This window comes from Panthera onca, chromosome A2 (genome assembly GCF_046562875.1).
Source record: "Panthera onca isolate mPanOnc1 chromosome A2, mPanOnc1 haplotype 2, whole genome shotgun sequence".
Lineage (NCBI taxonomy): Eukaryota > Metazoa > Chordata > Mammalia > Carnivora > Felidae > Panthera > Panthera onca.
The window spans coordinates 7144972-7166326 of NC_138340.1; the positions used below are offsets into that span (position 1 = coordinate 7144972).

General features: G+C 39.3%; 1 pseudogene; it reads right to left on the bottom strand.

The window, feature by feature from the left end:
• Positions 1–6336: 6336 nt before the first annotated feature.
• Positions 6337–8904, bottom strand: LOC132674376 (olfactory receptor 7E178-like; annotated as a pseudogene).
• Between the last annotated feature and the right edge of the window lie 12451 nt (positions 8905–21355).

The following is a 21355-nucleotide window of genomic DNA, read 5'->3' on the forward strand; positions in this document are numbered from 1 at the left end:
ATGAATGGATAAAGAAGATGTGGTGTGTGTGTATGTGTGTGTGTATATATATATATATATATATATATATATATATATATATACATACACATATATATGTATATGTATATGTATATGTATATGTATGTGTGTATATATATATATGTATATGTATATATATATACATATATATATATACACACACACACACACACATACACACACACACAATGGAATATTACTTGGCAACCAAAAAGAATGAAATCTTGCCATTTGCAACTATGTGGATGGAACTAGAGGTTGTTATGCTAAGCAAACCAACTCAGAGAAAGACAAATATATGACTTCACTCGTAAGTGAAATTTAAGATACAAAACAGATGGACATAAGAGAAGGGAAGCAAAAATAATGTAAAAACAGGGAGGGGGACAAACCATAGAGATTCTTAAATACAGAGAACAAACTGAGGGTTGTTGGATGGACTGTGGGGGGGCGGGGATGGGCTAAATGAAATGGGTAAGGGGTATTAAGGAAGACACGTGTTGGGATGACCACTGGGTGTTATACGTAGGGGATAAGTCACTGGAATCTACTCCTGAAATCATTATTGCACTACATGCTAACTTGGATGTAAATTAGAAATTAATTAATTAATAAATAAATAAATAAATAAATAAAATGAATAAATAAATAAATTCCTGCAGAATCTAATTGCCCTGCACACCTGCACCCAAAGCAACCACTGTCATCAATTAGGTGAGTATATTTTCTGTCGGTGTTTCCATAATGTTAGTACTTATTTACATATTTACAAACTTTTCTTGAAAATTTACCTAAACAATATATTACTACATACACTGCATCTAAAGTGTTCTTGTTTACTACATTGTGTTTAAATCTAGATATAATACTTTAAGTGATACATAGTACTATCCGAGGAATTAACTTCATTTTATTTGTCAATTCCTTATTTCAATAACTCTATGAAAATCCTTTTTGCATATCATGCAGGTGAGAATTTCTATATGACATGTGCATGGAAAATAGTTGTTTGTGTTGTAAAAATCAGTGCAAGTCCAATTTCACTATTTATTGCCTACATTTGTTTTCCCAGTAGAAAAATTAGTTGGTACAACTATATGCAATTATTAAGGTATAGAATCAGGAGCACCTGGGTAGCTCGGTTAAGCGTCCGACTTTGACTCAGGTCATGATCTCGTGGTTTGTGAGTTCGAGCCTTGCGGTGGCTCTGTGCTGACAGCTCGGACTCTGGAGCCTGCTTTGGATTCTGTGTCTCCTCCTCTCTGTGCCCCTCCCATGCTCATGCTCTGTATCTCTCTGTCTCTCAATAATAAATAAACGTTTAAAAAAAAAATTTTTTAAGGTATAGAATCAGAAATATTTCTCAAGTATCTAATAATAGTCATTCTGTGATAGCTCCATTTAAATATTCACATTTTATGTAGGGAATATATTTCCATATCTCAGATTTTCAAACTTGGCTGTAAAGTGCATTACTATTCATAGGAAATCCTATAATTCACTATATTAGTGCTGTAAGTACTCCCCAAAACCACAGTAACCTAATTCACAGAAATATGTGTAAATCACTGAACCTCTCTGTGTTGGACTCCCTTCTCTGGAAATGGAGAGGATAAGAGCCATCTCTAGAGATGTGTGGCATTTAAAGGAAGAGGAACTTAATAAATATTTGGTCACTTTGTATCCAGAATTTGAATCATTATTGTAATAGTGGGTTTCTTGATGAAATGCAATCCTATGCACATTTGAATCACCTTTTACTTGATTATATGGAGAAAATCTGAAGGCTCTCTTCTCAAGGTGCTAGGAATCTTAAAATGTGTCTAAGCTGACACAGTAAAATTTATCTTCCCCTTCTCATTCTCCCTTTTCTTTTCGATACTTATGAAAATCACTGTAACGATTTCTTAGTAACTGAATGTTGTAGATGCTATTAAATAGAAAATAATAGATCCTATTGAAAGTTTATGACATAGATACAAACAAGTGGTATTTTTTCTTATCCCTTGTCCTATGGGATGTCCCCACGATGGATGAAGGGTCAAGCAGGAAAGCGGCAGTTTGTGCAAGCCATATTGACTATGCTTCGTTCCTGTGACTCAAAGAAGGGTCTATTCAATATTTAACATACTTGAGGGTTTCGTTGTTGTTGCCTACTCTGGGACAAAGATAATATAAGTTCTGGAGAATCAGAAATGAATGTGACTCAGTTATTCCCTTCCAAGTACTGAATACTTGTACAGGGACAAAAATTGAAATTTTTATTAGTATCCATTGAAAATCAATCAGATCACAGGATATTTGGGTTGAATGGTATAATAAAGCTTGGTATTAACAATATTAACCAACATTATCAATAATAATATCTAAATTTTTGCCCTTACTGTATGGATCCATCACATATTTAACGACATTGTTAGTATTCATTATCTATTTAGTCCTTACTCGGTGGAGTAGTATCAACTAGGAATCTATTCAGATGACAGTTTTGAGGCTCAGAGATACTAAGGACCTGCTCCAGGTCACGAGATAATAAGTAGAGAACATAGGACTTAAAATTATATTACGAATGGGGCACCTGGGTGGCTCAGTTGGTTCAGTGTCTGACTTCAGCTCAGGTCATGATCTCGAGGTTCGTGAGTTCAAGTCCCACATTGAGCTTTCTGCTGTCAATGCAGAGCTTGATTTGGATCTTCTGTCTCCCTATCTCTCTGCCCCTTCCCTGGTTCTTCTCTCTCCCTCTCTCTCTCTCTCTCTCTCTCTCTCTCAAAAATAAATAAACATTAAAAAAAAAAGAAATGCAGATTTCCAGCAATCTTTGTTTTAAAAAAATTATATTATGGTTCTGAGGCACATGCATTTTACTTCTTCACTCCGTTAAAACTCAGAAACTTTAAAGCAGGGATCCACAGGTCTTCACAATAACACATCTATTGTACATCTTTTAATAATTTCTGGTTTCCTGATTGTGGATAGAAACTGAGACATTGACGTTATGTCTCCCTTTGAAATGGAGAAGGGCTAAATTATAAGCATGGGGTAGGAGGGGCACCTGGGTGGCCCAGTCAGTTAAGAGTCTGACTTTTGATTTTGGCTCAGGTCATGATCTCATGGTCATAGGATCCAGTCCTATGGCCGACTCCACTCTGGGCACGGAGTCTGCTTAAGATTCTTTCTGCCCCTCTTCCCCACTTGTGATCTCTGAAAGAAAGAAAGAAAGAAAGAAAGAAAGAAAGAAAGAAAGAAGAAAGAAAAGAAAGAACAAAAAAAGAAAAGAAAGAAAGAAAAGAAAAGAAAAGAAAGAAAGAAAAGAAGAAAGAAAAAGAAGAAAAAAAGGAAAGAAAGAAAAGAAGAAAAAAGAAAAGAAAGAAAGAAAAAAGAAAAAGAAGAAAGAAAGAAAGAAAGAAAAGAAAAGAAAAGAAGAAAGAAATAGAGAATGGAGGAGGAAGTGGACAACTGAGGCAAAGTCCAGGAGCCAGGGCCAGAGAAAGACCTACCCTAAGCTGTACTGTCATGAGCCGGCTCTTTCTGTGATCTGGGCCAGCGATCTCAGACAACCTCCCTATAGATGATACACCAACGGCTCACCACTGTGGTTTACCAGTTACCTCCAAATAGAAGAGCACAGTGAGCAGAGAGTGTATGGGTGGAATGACCAGAGAAGTGAAGTGGTTGGTTGCATTGGCAAGGAGAGAATACTGGCCAGGGGCACTATGTCTGGAGACAGACCGTTTGATTCAAACCTGGCTTCATCCCATTCTATCCCATGACCTGGTACAAGTTACATTAAAAGGCTATAATCCTCTCCTCTTTAAAAGAACAATAATGTGTACACATATTTTAGGGGTGACTACGTAGGTGAAAAAAACAGGCTACATAAAGCACTTTATTTCAGAGCCTGGTACTTGCGAATCCTTAAAAAGGCTTCATGATATCAAGTACATAGTCATCTGGCATCATTCCCCTGCTCATCTTCCACTTTCATGATCATTTTGGAATGTTTAAGAGATGGTTTAGAGGGACTTGTTTCCTGCTCTGGTTAGAAAGGTTCTTACAGGAGGGGCGTCTGGGTGGCTCATTCAGTTGGGCTTCTGACTTTGGCTCAGGTCATGATATTGCAGTTTGTGAGTTTGAGCCCTGCGTCGGACTCTGGGCTGACAGCTCAGAGCCTGGAACCTGCTTCGGATTCTTTGTCTTCCTCTCTCCCTCTGCCCCTCCCCCGCTCATGCTCTGTCTCTCTCTCAAAAATAAACGTTAAAAAAAAATTTTTTTTAAAGAAGTATTTAGAAAGCTTCCTACAGGAGCTAGAACCAGTGTGGGAGGAAAGCAGAACTTTGAGAATTTTCAGATTCCCACCAGAACCAAGAACATAAACCTCACAGCCTCTGAGCTGAAACTACATATGGCCCCCTTCCATCTGGCTTCTCCAACTATCCTGCTTATCCTGATGATGAAGAAACAACGCTCCCCAAGCCATTCCTGTATCCAATATCCCCAGCATCACTCACGGCACTGTGCTGCCTCTGTGTTGGGGAATAACAAAGGAATGACGATCCATCACCCTTCTTATGCCTGGTGAGTGATGAAGGCTCAGGCTCTGTTCTCAGGACCTGCAGGAAGACAGAGTCAGGTATGGACCCCTTGATGCATATAATGATTCTGGGAAGAGAGGACACACATACAGATCCAACTGGGCTGGGACAGGCCAACTGAAAGTCTGCAGAGCACAAGCCAATTATTTATAGTTGTGTGGGCCTGAAAGCTCAATGTACAGAGCTCCTAATTAGCCAAATTGGTCTGTGTTCTCCCAATCTCTGAAGACTTGTTAATATTAATGGACCAGGAACATAGAGAAAGGAAATGTCTTTTGTCGGCTCTGAGGCCTTCCACTTCTCAGGGGGAATAGCACCTGTACGCTTCTGATTTTCAGGTTTCATATATCAATAAAAAACTGAGACTTAATTTTTAAATTAATATACATAAATGTGAGTTTATCATTCATCAAATGCATTCAAATTACTGAACAATTTAGGGAGAATTAGGACCTCTATATCAGGAATCTGGTAGTACTTCCATTTTCTCAGTTAATATTTGTGGCTCTGAGAACACTTAACATGAGATCTACCCTTTTAACAAACTTTGAAGTATTCATATATTATTGTCAACTTTAGGTACAATGTTGTACATCTCTAGAGCTTATTCATCTTGCTTGACTGAAACTTTATGCCCTTTGATTGCCCATTTCCCCCTCCTGCCACAACTCTACTCTGACTCTATGAATTTTACTATTTTAGATACATAAACGGAGTCATGCAGTATTTATCTTTCTGTGATTGGCTTATTTCATTTAGCATAATCTCCTTAAGGCTCACCATGTTGTTTCAAATGACAGAATGTCCTTCTTTCTTCAGGCTGGATAGTATATATATGTATATATACTAGATAGATAGATAGATAGATAGATCACAGTTTTTTTTATCCATTCATCTGTCAGTGGACATTTAGGTTGTTCCCAGATCTTGGCTATTTTGAGTAGTACTACAGGGAACATAGATCTCTCTTTGGGATCTTGATTTCAATTCTTTTGGAGATACTCTCTCTCTCTCTCACACACACACACACACCAACAGGACAGGTGTGAAGTGACATCTCATTGTGGTTTTGATTTGCATTCCTTTGATGAATAGTGAGTGATATTGAGCACCTTTTCATATACTTTTTAGCTACTTATATATCTCCTTTGGAGAAATGTCTATTTAAGTCCTTAACCCATTTTTTTTTTAAACAAATTAGTTGTTGTTGTTGTTGTTGTTGTTGTTGTTTACCATTGAATTGTAGGAGTTCTTGCATATTTTGGAGATTAACCAGTGATCAGTCATAGGGTTTGCAAATGTTTTCTCCCATTCCATAGGTTACCTTTTCACTGATGAGGAATCTGAAGTACACTGATTTGCCACAGGTTTCAAATTGTTGTTGAGATGAGATAGAATTGTGTCTTTGAGTCCCATACCCTTTCTATTATCTGTGGTGCCTCTCTCATATCAAGGGTATTAGCACCACTCTTAGATAGCTACTGTGGACCTACCTACCTGACACATCTCCCTATCCAGGCTTTCACCTCCATGCCTAGTGTTAATCAATTAGCACTCATTCTAAATTTTGAATCTGAAGAAGAAAAAGAAAGCATCACCTGTGGGGAGAATGTTAAATGAGATATCAACATCAGTATTACTGTATCAGTCAGCGTTCTCTGGAGAAAGAGACCCAACAGGATATGTATATATTTATATATAAAGAGAGACTTAAGAAGTTGGTTCACATGATTGTGGAGGCTTCGTAAGCTCCAATTATGCAGGGTAGGCTAGCAGGCAGGAAACACAGGAAGAACTGCAATTCAAGTCCAAAGACAGTTTGCTGGCAGGATTCTCGCTCCCTCTGGAAGGTCAGTCTTTGTTCTATTAAGGCCTTCAACTGAGTGGATAAAGCCCACCTATATTATAGAGGGTAATCTGCTTTACTCAAAGTCCACTGATCTAAATGTTAATCTCACCCAAAAAATACTTTCATAGAGACATCCAGAACAATGTTTGACCAAATATCTGGGCACTATGGCCCAGCCAAGTTGACACATAAAATTAACCATCACAATTATCTTGGCAAATTCCAAGCATTTTTGCCCATTATTTAGGTTTTCAGAAATAGAGACACACCCTATTCATTGTTCCAGAGTAGATCAGACCCAAAGTATTTTATCTCAGTTCCTGAAAACAAGGAATCAAAACCGTAATTTAGTCATTTTTAATAGGATGTATTTCTTCTCACTGGCTAGTATGGCTTTCTCCTCTATAAAGGACTACCCTCCTCCAGTATTAAAGTTCCTGGTCAGTGATGCTGATAGATGACTTAGCTTAGTGGCCAAAGGGTAAGTAAATTAAACAACTTATTAGGCAGGTTTCAAAGAGTCCCCAATTATTGTCTCAGAAACTGTACGTGACATCTCTAAAGGAAGTGGCCTTTACCATGTACCATATAGTGGACACAGAACAGAGCCCAAAGACAGATGTGTCGAGACAAGACAAAGGTTTTAAAGTAAAGTATAGATAGGTGAGTTTGCAGCAAGGTGACAATATCTAATTCACCAGCACAGATGACTAGTTGTATGGCATGGAAGGAGAATATATGCAAAGGAATATCGGGAATTTTAGGAAAAATCACCCTGGCTGTTGCTAGGGTGGACTTTTTCACATCATCTCTCTTATGAGCTCAGATTACTTTAAGAACTTCAGCACCTTCTCATGAGCATTAAAAGACCCAAACGTACTAGTTATCTCTGAACAAAACATGTAGTTAGATCAGTAGCCCTCAACCTTGGTTATGCATGAGAGCCAACCAGGATAATTTTTAAACCCTTATGCTAAGGCTATACTTCAGTCCAATTAAACCATAATCTGTGGTGAGAAGCAGTCATCACATTTTTTAAGTTTATTTTTAAGTTTATTTATTTAGTTTGAGAAATTGAGTGAGCAGGGAAGGGGCAGAGAGAATCTCAAGCAGGCTCTGCACTGCCAGCATGGAGCCTGATGCAGGGGCTCAAACCCACAGACTGTGAGATTACGACCTGAGCTGAAATCAAGAGTCAGACATTTGACCAACGGAGCCACCCAGTGCCCCAATTGTAATTATTAAAAAAAAAAAAAAAAAAAAAAAAAAAAAAGAATGCCTGGGTCATAGATGAGAAATAAAGTTCTATAGTTACAATATGATTCATTCATGCATTGACTCTAATGTAGGTAGGATCCCACAAAACTCCCTCAATCCCACTTAAGATGTATCAAAATAAGCAATATTCAGATATGAAGCACTGAACAGATTGAAAGCCACAAAAACTACCAAAATTATGGAACCAAATGGGCAGAATTTCCAGTTCCAAGTGTTTGGTTTGACTGACTTTTCCAGCTCCCACACTAAAAAAGGGGGACAAGTATTGAGAATGGGCTGTTCTGAGGTACCTCTCTGTGGCCCTCTTGATGGCCCTGTACCTCAGACTAGATGAAGGGGAGTGAGCATGGGGGTGACCACAGTATACACCACCAAGGCCACCTCACCCTTCCTGGGAAAATGAGACAGCTAAACTGAGGTACACTCCAAGACCTGTTGCAGAAAATAAGCCAGTAACTAACAGGTGAGAGCCACAGGTAGGAAAGGCTTTGTTACTTCCCACCTGTGGATGGGACTCTTGGAATGGAGGCAACAATTTGAGTATAAGAGAAAAGGATCCCTGAGAGTGGAACACCACCAAAAATGGCACCAGTAAAATAAATTCATAGGTTATTGGTGGGGATTTCCAAGGAGGCAAGTTTGAATAGCTGAGAAGGGCCATGACGGAAATGAGGTATATTTCCACATCTGTGAAGAAGGTAAGCTGTGACACCATCAGACTGTGCAACTGGTGAAAAGCTGATGAAAAAAGACACCAAAACCAGCAAGCCACAGAGGTGGGTAGTGCAAGGGATGACAGATGGCCACAAACCGATCATAGGCCATTGCGGTCAGTAGATTGTCTTAACATCCAAAAAGAATAAAAATAGACATCTGAGGCTACATAGGAGATGATTCTTCTGTGAGTATGGATGTCCGCAATCATGTTGGGGACAGTAGTAGAGGTGAAACGATGTCAGCCAAGGACAGGTTGGAGAGGAAGAAGTACATGGGGGTGTGGAGGTGGGGGTCAGAGCTGACGGCCAGGATGATCAGCAGGTTCCTGAGCACAGTGACCAGGTACATGGACAGGAACATCCCAAAGAGGAGAGGCTGCCATTCTGGATCCTCCAAAAGTCTCAGGAGGAATAATTCTGAGATGAGTGTTAGAGTCTTTAATCCCATGTGGCTGAGACGCCTCCCAGGAAGGAAAAGAATCTTGGAATAAATGGAACAAGCAAACAGGCAGCAAGTGTGTCTGTATTTTGTATTCAAGCAAATCAAAATAAAGCATTCACACTTGAGGACTGTATACTCCAGTACTTCCAGCTACATTTCTCAGTGGTGGCAAACTCATCTCCTCTCAGAACTCTTTCCTCATTGATTTCTTGGCTAGTTACCTGTTTCTATATAAACACACTTTAGAGGGGAGCCTGGGTGATTCAGTAGGTTGAGTGTCCAACTTCGGCTTAGGCCATGATCTCATGGCTCCTGAGTTGGAGCCCCACGTTGGGCCCTGTGCTGACAGCTCAGAGCCTGGAGCCTGTTTCAGATTCTGGATCTCACTCTCTCTCTCTCTCCCTCTTCCCCATTCATGCTCTGTCTCTGTCTCTGTCTCTCTCTCTCTGTCTCTCTCTCTCTCAAAAATAAATAAACATTAAAAAAAAATTAAACACATTTTAGAGAGACTGAACCGAAGTGTGATAGAGGAACAAGGCCACTTAGAGTAAATAAATCAATGAACACAGTAAAATATCAGTCCCCTCTGCTGAAGCAAATATATGAAAGAAGTATCTTTCTCCCACCTTCCCCCCAAAAAAATCACTCCAATGAAAAACACTAGGAAGCAAATATAATTTATCTATATGCAGCGCAAGAAATTCTTTTAATTTAAAATATTTATAAATATTCTGTAATGTTACCTGCATTCTAAATTAAAGTCAAATATATTTAATCAGTTAGAACTAAAAAAATTTTTTTACTGTTTATTCATTTTTGGAGGAGAGAGAGACAGAGCATGAGGGAAGGAGGGGCAGAGAGAGAGGGAGACACAGAATCTGAAACAGGCTCCAGGCTCTGAGCTGTCAGCACAGAGCCTGACACGGGACTCGAACTCCTGAACTGTGAAATCATGACCTGAGCTGAAGTCAAATGCAAAACCGACTGAGCCACCCAGGCACTCCTAATCAGTTAGAATTTAATATGATATCTATTTTCATGGATTTTCATCCTTATTTGGTTTTCTGATACCTATCCTCAATGGAAATGAATGCTCACGGGGCACCTGGTTGGCTCAGTCAGTAGAGCATGCAACTGTTTATCCTGACATTATGAGTTCAAGTCCCACTTTGGGCATGGAGTCTGCTTTAAAAAAAAAAAAAAAAAAAAAGGAATGAGTGCTCACTTAAATGTGAGTTGCCTTTTAAAAGTCTTTTTGATAATGGGGGCACCTGGGTGGCTCAGTCGGTTAAACATCCGACTTCGGCTCAGGTCATGATCTCGTGGTTTGTGGGTTCGGGCCCTGGGTCAGGCTCTGTGCTGACAGCTCGGAGCCTGGAGCCTGCTTCAGATTCTGTGTCTCCCTCTCTCTGTGCTCCTCCCCTGCTCATACTCTGTCTCTCAAAAATAAATGTTTAAAAAAATTAAAATAAAAAAAATCTTTTTGATATTAATCTTAACCCTAGACTTTTTATGCAGGGTTATTTGTATTAACTTCACACCATTTCAGGGACTGTCTTCGTGACTGCCGTTGGCATTTCTTGTCTCCATCACATAGTGGCTTGGTAAAAGTGTTTAATAAAGTTTCTAATTCTAAAATTTGTGAAGCATTGTTTCCTTATCAAATCAACCCTCTTATTTACAGTCAAGGTTTTACAACCAGGGGAAATCCCAAAGCTATGTCTGAAATCCAGTCTTCTTAACCCTAATTAAGAACTTACACTTCTTAAATCAGCTCCCTGAAGGCAACTTGGACCTCCTGGCAGGTAACAATGTGATTTGAGAAAAATGCAAAAGACCAAAGTACAGAGAATAATATTATAAAAACCTGAATCATTTCTTCATGTATAAAATGGGGACAAAATGGAACTACCTTAGGGGCGCTTGGGTGGCTCAGTCGGTTGAGCATCCAACTTCCACTCAGGTCATGATCTCTGGGTTTGTGAGTTGGAGCCCCACATCGGGTTCACTGCTGTCAGTGCAGAACCTGTTTCTGATCCCCCCCCACTCTCTCTGCCCCTCCCCAGCTCACTCGCTCTCTCAAAAATAAATGAACATTTTTTAAAAAATGGACATACAGGCCCCCTGGATGGGTCAGTTGGTTAAGTGTCCAACTTTGGTTCAGGTCATGATCTCACAGTTCATGGGTTCAAGCCCTGCATCTGGCTCTTGGCTGATAGAGCAGAACCTGCTTTGGATCCTCTGTCTCCCTCTCTCTCTGCTCCTCCCCCGCTTGCTTGCTTGTACTCTCTCTCTCAAAAACAAATAAACGCTTAAAAGAGGAAATGGAACTACCTTATAGTGTTGTTGTAAAAAATTAAATTTTTTTTAACGCTTATTTATTATTGAGAGACAGAGAGGGACAGACCGTGAGCAGGGGAGGGGCAGAGAGAGATGGAGACAGAGAATCCGAAGCAGGCCCCAGGCTCCAAGCCGTCAGCACAGACTCCAACACGGGGCTCGAACTCACAAACCGTGAGATCATGACCTGAGCTGAAGTTGGATGCTTAACCAACTGAGCCACCCAGACACCCCATAAAAATTAAATTTAAAAGGTGGGTGGGAGAGGGGGGAATAATAAGTGGATTAAGAGTACACTTATCTTGATGAGCACGGAGACATGTATAGATTGTTGAACCACTATATTGGACACCTGAAACTAATATAACACTGTATTTTAATTATACTCTAATAAAAATATTAAAAAATGAAATCACACAATAAAAAAATTAAATAATAAAGTGCTTAGGCCAATGGGTCTCACTCCTCATTGACCATTGTAATTATCTGTATGTCTTTTAAAATACCTTAAATAGCATGGCTACAGGTTAAATCAGAACTAGAACCAGTTAAATCAGAATCTCTACATGTGAGTCTGCTGTAATTGTACAGACTGTTACTGTAATTGTAACATACAGCCACAGTTGAGAATCTTTGCCTTAGAATATTACCACTTGGTAAATGCCCCATTAATTTTATCTACTAATATTAATACCCACTATATTAAAAATGTAAACATTCAGGGGCACCTGGCTGGCTCAGTCGGAAAAGAATGTGACTCTTGATCTCTGGGTTATGAGCTCGAGCCCCATGTTGCATGTAGAGATTACTTAAATAAGTAAAACTTTTAAAAAATGTGAACATTCAGGGGCACGTGGGTGGCTCAGTCCGTTAAGCATCTGACTTGGGCTTAGGTCATGATCTGACAGTTTGTGGGATCGGTCCCTGCATCGGGCTCCATGCTGGTAATGTGGAGCCTGCTTGGGTTTCTCTCTCCTCTCTCTGTCTCTGCCCTTATCCCCCACTATCTCTGTCTCTAAGTAAACAAACTTAAAAAAAAAAACTTATATTTATACAGATTTGCAATATTACCAATAAAATTTCAGTTTTCTTACTCTCCCTTCATGACCTTGTTCCTGGGCATACTTATCCCACAAAGGCAACCACTGTCATGAATTTGGCAGGTATATTTTTCCTGCCAATGTTTCCATGGTGTTAGGATTGAGTTCATATCCATAAACAGTCTTCCTGAAAACATAGCTGAAAAGTATAATACTACACATGTTGTCCCTGAAATACTCTCATTAAACTTTAAATGTTTCTGTGAAAGACTTCTTTTTTTTTTTTTTTTTTTTTAACGTTTATTTATTTTTGAGACAGAGAGAGAGACAGAGCATGAACGGGGGAGGGTCAGAGATAGGGAGACACAGAATCTGAAACAGGCTCCAGGCTCTGAGCTGTCAGCACAGAGCCCGACGCGGGGCTCAAACTCACGGAGTGTGAGATCATGACCTGAGCTGAAGTCGGCCACTTAACCGACTGAGCCACCCAGGCACCCCTCTGTGAAAGACTTCTGTGACCTACCTGGTTCAAACACTTTAGTGATGCATAGTTCTGCCAGAGGAATAGACTTATTTTTATTTTTCAATTCCTTCCTATGAAAATTCTGTGTAATTATCAAAATGGGGTGTCTGAATTCTTTAGCCACTTGAAACAGATTTACTTTTGTAAGCGATACTTTTCTGTTACCTGGATGGATTTTGTATCCATTATATTCTAACCTGTAACTTTTATCAATTTACCATCTGTTGCCATTTAAAAACTGTTCATAGGGGCACCTAGGTAGCTCAGTTGGTTAAGGCTGACTCTTGATTTAGGCTCAGGTCATGATCTCACGGTTCGTGAGTTCGAACCCTGCACGAGGCTCCATGCTGACACTGTGGAGCATGCTTGAGATTCTCTCTCTCTCCCTCTGTGCCCCTCCCGGGTGTTCGCTCACTCTCTCTCTCTCTCTCTCTCAAAATAAACAAATAAACTTAAAAAAATTTTTCAGTGTTCATAATGCCAAAAAAAAAAAAACCCATTCTTTTACTTCTCCATTATCACACAACTGAGAATATCTATAATATATACAGACATATATACATACATATTCATATATATATGAAGTACGATTGTTTGCATTGTACAAATCAGTGCACATTTAATTTTACTATTAGGTGCCTACATTTTTACTTCTGAGATATAGAATCAGGAATATCCCTAAAGTCTATCTAGTAATCTCATTCCATGATAGCTCACATGAAATTGTCAACAATATTTGCACATCTCAGACTTTCATAGTGAGATGGAAATAACATTACTCTTCATAGAAAATCCTATTAACTACAATATTCATGCCAGAAAGACCTCTATGAACCACTTAGCCCATTCTCCTAATTCACAGATAACCTCACTGAGTCATAAGATGAGAAACCAATGGTTCTGTCTCCATTTGTTCCTCTGGGACAAAGCAAGCTTGAAAAAATATATATTTATTCAGCTTTAATGTAAGAGACATAGCCCTGAGACAGGAGTCAGGAGACCAAAGTCTGAGCCCCACATCTTTCACACACTAAATTTGGAGTATGCATAAATGTCTCAACCTCTTTCTGATAGCATTCTTTACCAGAAATGGGGAAAATGATATCCCCGGAAGTTTGGCTTTTAATATTCAGTTATGGTATTTTAATCAGTATTAAGTGACTTTTCAGTAGCTGGTTTGATGAAATTTAATCTTGAGAAATATTTAATGACTTTTATTTAATGACATGACAGAGAGGTCAAAGCTTTTCTTGTCCGAGGGAACTTGAGCGTGGTATGATCCTATATCCTAAATGTGAAATCCTAAAAGTGTCTCTGTTCATAAAGTAAAATTTATCTTCTCTTTCTCCCTCTTTTAAACCTTTCATTATTTAAAATCTCCACAAATTTTTGATAACTGAATAATGTATATATTACAAAAAGAAAACAAGAGGTTCATAGAAAGTCCGTGCCATGGAAACACATAAGCCTACTCTATCTTGTCTGTAGTCCTGTGGGATATTGCTGAAAAAGATAAACGCACAGCCAAGAAAGCATCCAGTGGGTATAAACCATATCGCCGACTCTACGTTCATGTGAACTAAGGGGCTATTTAATGTTTAACAGAGATTTTTATTTGTTTTTGTTGCCAGTTCTGTGCTAAAGACCAAAAATCAGAAATGAGACTCGAGTCATTTCCCTTCACTCAGTATACTCAGTATACTTGTATAAGGACAAAATAAAATGTCGTGTCAGATATCCAGGGAAATCTGTACCTTGAGATTACAGGATATTTTAATAAAATAGTATGAAACTAGACTGTTAATCATAAGAATATCTAAACTTTATTTTGACATTTCTGTACACATTCATCACATATACAGTTTCTAATATACCATTTAATCCTTGCAACTAGCACAAAGGAGGAAGATAGTTTAAGGAAAATCTAGGAGCAGGGACAAGAGAGATCTGCCCTGAATAACAAGCGGCTGATCCTTCTATGATCCCTACCTTGATCTCAGCTATCTTTCCTACAGCTTGTTACTATAGCCTAGCTGGTGCAGCAAGGGATACCTATTACTCTCCCCTTGGGTCTACTGGAAACCACCAAAGGGAAAAGCACGGGGGGGGGGGGGGGGGGGCATGTCTCTGCCTGAAGTGATCCAGCAAGTAAAATGACAGACTGGACTAGTAGGAGGGAATAATGGCTAGGTGTCCTATGTCTGGAGTCTGGATGTGAGGATTCAAATCTGAATTCATACCCATTTTATTTCATGACTTAATACAAGCTACACTTAAATACCGTGTCCTCTTCATCTGTAAAATGATAATGTGCGTTCCTGTTTCTTGGGGCGTCGTTATACAGATGAAATGAAACAATCTACACAAAACACTTAGCTTACAGCCTGCCGCTTAGGAAACCAATGAAAATTAATATCATACTTACTGTCTTCATCATCATCATCATCATCACTTTGTGATTTTGGAGTACTCAAGGGACAGTTTAGAAAGACCTGACCATGCCATGTGGGAGTAATGCCTATGGGAGCTAGAACCAGTGTGGGAGGAAAGCAGAACACTGAATGAGAGTAAACCTCATATTGCTTGGAGTGGAAATTTTGCATGTTGGTGCCCTACCATCTGTCTAACCCAAATGTCCTGCTTGTCCTGACAATAAGGAAACTGTCCTCCCCCAGTGCCTCCTCCATCCACTATCTGTCATGGCACTCACTGGCTACGCTGTGACTTTGCTGGTGCATGACCAAGGAGGGACAGTGTGCTGCCCCTCTCCTGCCTGGTGAGTGGTAATGGCAGAGGGTTTGTCCCCAGGACTGGCAGACAGACAGACTCCAGCCAGGCCTCCTGATGGAGATTACTACTCTGCGAGGAGATACAGGTATGAAGCCCACTAGACAGGGACTAGGAACCTGAAAGGTTGGAGACACAGGCTGATTATGGTATTGTGGCCTTGAGAGCTGGATGCAGAGCTCATAATTAGCTGAAGTGGTTCATGAACTCCATTCCCTGTGGACTTCACAATCCTGGACAACCAGAGGAGAAAATGTGTCCTTGGTCCAGCTCAATTACTTCTGAGTCCCACCTCTTCCCAGGGGAAGTTCATGTGGCCTCCTCTAGTCATATACCCACAAGGAAGGCTCTTCCTGTAAAGACATTTTCCACTTAAAATTTCCATTGCAATTTTGATTTATTGAACTAACATTGATGATGAAATGATACCAGGAATATTGGCATCTTTATTGTTAACATTTCCCATGCTAGAACCTGAAAACATCTCTATATTTGAACATTTTTTTTTAATTTAAACTGTTTATTTCCATTATCTAGCACTCTTGTTTATTCTGAGTGTTTCTAGTTGTTTGAGTAGAATTATTTTATCTGAAATTACTCATCACTGTGAACAGTAAACACATTACAGCTATAAGGTGTTTCAAGTAGCATCTGATGTAATTACTCAATAAACCTTTTAGTTAAATCAAGCTGTCAATATTTATGTAATGCTAACAATGTGCCACATGTTTTCAAAGATAAAGCAAGGTTGGTCTTTCACATTTTATGAATTGGATTCTCTCCTTCCCTTATAACCACACTCCTTCCATAACATAGGGACCTCATGTCATATGGATGCATCGCTGAGAAGATACTTGGTGCTTGCCTAAAAGATGTCAAGTGAGGTTTACACTAGAATGTTGCTCTCAGCCCCATCTGACCCCAATAGCTGTCTAGACTCTTCAAAACTCTTTGGTCTCTGGAGGCAGTATAGTTTAGTATTAAAAACCATGGGTTCTGGATTCAGACATAGTTCCACCACATACCATGTAATTCCAGGCAATTAATGAGCTCATTTGTAACTCTATTTCACCATGTATATTATGTTGATAATAGGTACCCAACTCATGAAATCTTTGTGGTCAAGTAAGTTAATACATGGAAGTTAAAACAGTGAATGACACAGCATAAAAGCTCATTAAAGGTTAAATACTTCCTTTTACCTCTTCTCTTTTCATAAAACCAGGGCAGCCCCTTCTCTTCAAGTCATCTCTGAAACAAATCTTAGTCCTTTAAACTCTTCCAGAGTCTAAAAATGTGGGGGCAATGAAGGAAGTGTTTCTGATCCAGCAGAATGGATGTGATCCCTGCCCCATCCAAGCCACTCGACCAGTACTTTCTATCTGTGTCTCTTATGTTGCTGAACGGCTTTGGTTTATGGCTAATGTTGATAATATACCTGCCTTAGACTAAACACAAAAACTGGTTTCTTGTTCCTTGCCTATTTTTAACACCTTACAGATTTAATACATTAGCCTTAAAATAGATTTCATAGTTGAGAAAGTAACAGAAAAGCAACTATTAGTAAACTGAATCCACCAATCACCATGACTGGAGATGTAGTCCAGATGTGCAAGACTGGTCCATTATTTGAAAATCAGTGTGATCTACCATATGGACTAGGCTAGGACATCAGTTGATGCAGAAAAGGCAACTGACAAAATCCAAAACCTATATTCATGATTAAAAAAAAAAAATCTCTCAAACTAGGAAGAGGAGAACTTCATTTGATGAAAAGCAAACACACTGTTAGCAATAAAAAAGGACGCAGCTTCACACAACTTGGATGGATCTCAAGGGGATTATGCTGAGTGAAAAAAAAGTCTATCTCCAGAAGGTTACATACTGTATGATTTCATTTATATAATATTCTTGAAAAAAATTACACAGATGGAAAACATATTGTACTTGTTGAGGCTAGTGATGGAGAGGTTTGGGTCTGAATACAAAGTAGTTTAAAGGAGTTCTTTTGTGCTGATGAAACAGTTCTGTATCTTGATTGTGGTAGTAGGTCCATTCATCTACACAAGTGCTCAAACTGCAAAGAAACACACACACACACACACACACACACACACACACACACACACACACATTCCATTCATATTGGTGAAATCTGAATAAGCTCTTGGATTTCTACTGGGGAAAACTGAGTGAGGGATACATGGGATTTCCCCATATTTTTTTTTTTTTTACTTTGAATCTATAATTATTTCAGTAAAAAAGAATTTATACACACATACCCCAAACTCAGGACGAGAAAGCTTAAGTGGCTTTTTAAAAGTCATAGAGGTAGGATCGAAAATTGAATACTAGGAATTAGGTGTCTGGATTCCCCAGTCCAGTTTTGTTTCCATTCCACCAAGGAAGACCCAGGACCTTAAGATAACAGACACATAAATAGTATTTTTCTGCATATATCTTAAACATATTGCTACTGATAATGGCAGAAAGTTCTGACTGGATAGGCTTATAAGTAGACTGGGCATAGCAGAAGACATGCCCTGATACAAGTATCTATCTCAAAAAACTAGAATTAAATTAAACTCAAATATAATAGAAGGGAATAAAACCAGAAATTAAAGAATCAGAAAGGAGAGTAAAGTTCTCCTTTCTTTGAAAAAATTAACATATCTAAAGTTTCTTTGAAAAAATATCTAAATCCCTAACAGGATGAAGAAAAAGGAAGAAAACACACATATTACCACCATCAGAAATGAAAAGGGGATAGAATTACAGCTTTCAGACATTAAAAAGGAATTAAAGGCTATTATCAACAAATTTATGTCAACATGTTTGAAAAGTTATGGAATGGACAGATACAATTTAGCAAAACTAACACAAAAACAAATAAAAAACCTGAATAATCTTTTGTCATATATAAATAATTTGGTGTAATTCATCAGTGAAACTATCTTACAAAAACTTTCTGTGAAGAAAACCCAAAAGATTCACTGGTGAATTATTCCAAACATAAAAGGCCTAACTGGTCCAATTTTACACAAAGTGTTTCAGAACAGTTTCTAGCTCCTTTTAAGAGGCAATATAAATCTGACATAAAACACAGACAAGTATATTAAAAGAAACTACAAGATAAGCCTCTAATTACCAGACATAACTGATTCTAGCAAAGTGAAAAGGCTAATTGGCTAATATATACCACGTCCAAGTGTGGCTTATTCCAGATACACATGTTATTTTACCATCTGAAAATCAAGGAATGTAGTTAATTCACCATATTAACAAACTGAAGGATTTTTGTTGTTGTTAAGACCATGATACGTGCAGAAAAGGCACTGGATAAATATCAATATTCACTCACAACAATAAAAAAAATACTTGACAAATTGGGGATAAAATGAAATCGCCTTCATTATTATGTTTTGAAAGACATTCTCTATTATTTTTTTAACATTTTTGTTTAAGTAATCTCTACACCGAACGTGGGGCTCGAACTCATGACCCTGAGACCAAGAGTCAGATGCTCTTATAGTCGGAGGAGGAGCCAAGATGGCGGAACAGCATGGAAGCTTTTTTTGCATCTCACATCCATGAAATGCAGCCAGATCAACACTGAACCATCCTGCACACCTAGAAAACTGATCTGAGGATTAACACAACAATCCATACAATCTGAACCACAGAACTCAGCAGGTATGTGGCACGGAGACGTGAACTGGGGGAGAGAGAAGCCACAGAAAGCAGGGAGCTGTTTTTGCTTGTGCAGAGAGGACACAGATGTGGGGAGAGTACGGGAAAAGCACCCCTCCCCCCAAAGCAGCTGGAGAGAAAGTGGAAAAGTGAAAACAACCCAAGGGACTGAACTAAAAAGGGAGAAAGGAAAAAGGAGAGGGTTTAAATTCCACTAAAACTCTACAAACAGGGAGCGCACAGTCTGAAACTGTCCAGTTCCATACCTGGGGGTGCTCTGGTGGGAAGGGCGAATCCCCAGGAGCAGAGTGGAGTCCGGGGGGGCTTCGGGCCACACGGGGAGAGGCGGTTCCCCTGCTGGGAGGACAGCCGGTAGAGGCTGTGCGGCCCCCACACAGGCAAAGGTGCCGGCAGACCGGAGAACAACATTTGCTGGTGCTGGAACAAGGTCGTTAAGGGGGAAGCCCGGTGCCAGACGCGTGCTGCGATTTCCCATAATCCCTGAAACGGGAACTTTTTCTGGGGCGGGAGGGCACCCAGCCAGTCTCTGAGCATCGGCGGCAGCACAGTCCCTCGAATGTTCCTGGGTGCTGCTAGCACCCGCCATTGTTCAGTGAGACCCTCCCCCTTAAGGTCTGAGTGGGGGGGAGGGGGAGCCGCATTCCTTCATAAGTGAGGAGTCAGGAAACACAGCCGCGTCTGGGATAAAACTCAGTAGGGAGGCCACCTGGCATCCTGATGGCTTGCTCACGGACAGTGTAAAAGCAGGGAGTGGACGGAAGCCAGAGACAAAGGACAGGTACACGATTGCTGGTCAGGGAGGAGAGTTCCGATACTAGTCTGACTAGCTGGATGACGCCATTTTCACCCCGCTCGCGCACGTGCATACACACCTACAGGCGCCACAACAATCCACCCTAGTAAATTAAGCAGCGCCACCTAGTGGAGAACAGAGCCTTTACACTAAACCCCGCCCAACCGGGCCAACCTCGCTTTTCAGAAACACAAGTCTCTCTGCCCGCTTAGTTTACATACTGTAAATTGCTTCATAGTTTGATGTTAGGGGAAAATGATGTAATTTAAATTGTATTTCTATGTTTGCTGGTCCATCTATTCAATTTTCTTTCTTTTTCATTTCTTTTTCTTTAATACAGAAACAAATTTTTTTTTATTTTCAATTTTTATTAAAAATATTTCTCTTTAACTTTTTTCTACTATATTTTTTACATTTTTGTAAATTTTTCAAAATCTATTTTACTTCCATCATTTCATTTTATCCTATTTTATTGAATTCATTTTTTTCAAATTTTCAGGTTTTCCCTCCCCCACCCCCTTTTTCTCTAATCTATCAAGCTCCTTTCAACAACCAGACCAAAACACATCTAGGATCTAGCAACATTTATTTGACTTGTGTGTGTGTGTGTTTTTAAATTTTTAATTTTTATCTTATTAATTTCTTTTCACCATTCTAAATGATAAAGTAAAGGAATTTACCCCAAAAGAAAGAGCAGGAAGAAACAAGACCCAGGGACTTAACCAACACAGATACAAGCAAGATGTCCAAACCAGAACTTAGAATCATAATAGTAAGAATACTAGCTGGGGCTGAAAATAGATTAGAATGCCTCTCTGCAGAGATAAAAGAAGTAAAAGCTAGCCAGGATGAAATAAAAAATGCTATAACTGAGCTGCACTTTCCAATGGATGCCATGGTGGCAAGGATAGAGGAGTCAGAGCAGCGAATCAGCCATACATAAAACAAACTTATGGAGAATAATGAAGAAAAAAAAAAAAAAAGAGACAAGGCGAAAGAACACAATTAAAGAATGACAGAAATCAGTGACTCATTAAAAAGGAATAACATCAGAATCACAGGGGTCCCAGAAGATGAAGAGACAGTAAAAGGGGTAGAAGGGTTATGTGAGAAAATCATGCAGAAAACTTTCCTAACCCGGGGAAAGACACATCAAATTCCAGAAAGCACAGAAGAGTCCCATTAGATTCAACAAAAACTGACCATCAGCAAGGTATATGATAGTCAAACAAAATACTCAGGCAAGGAAAGAATCATGAAAGC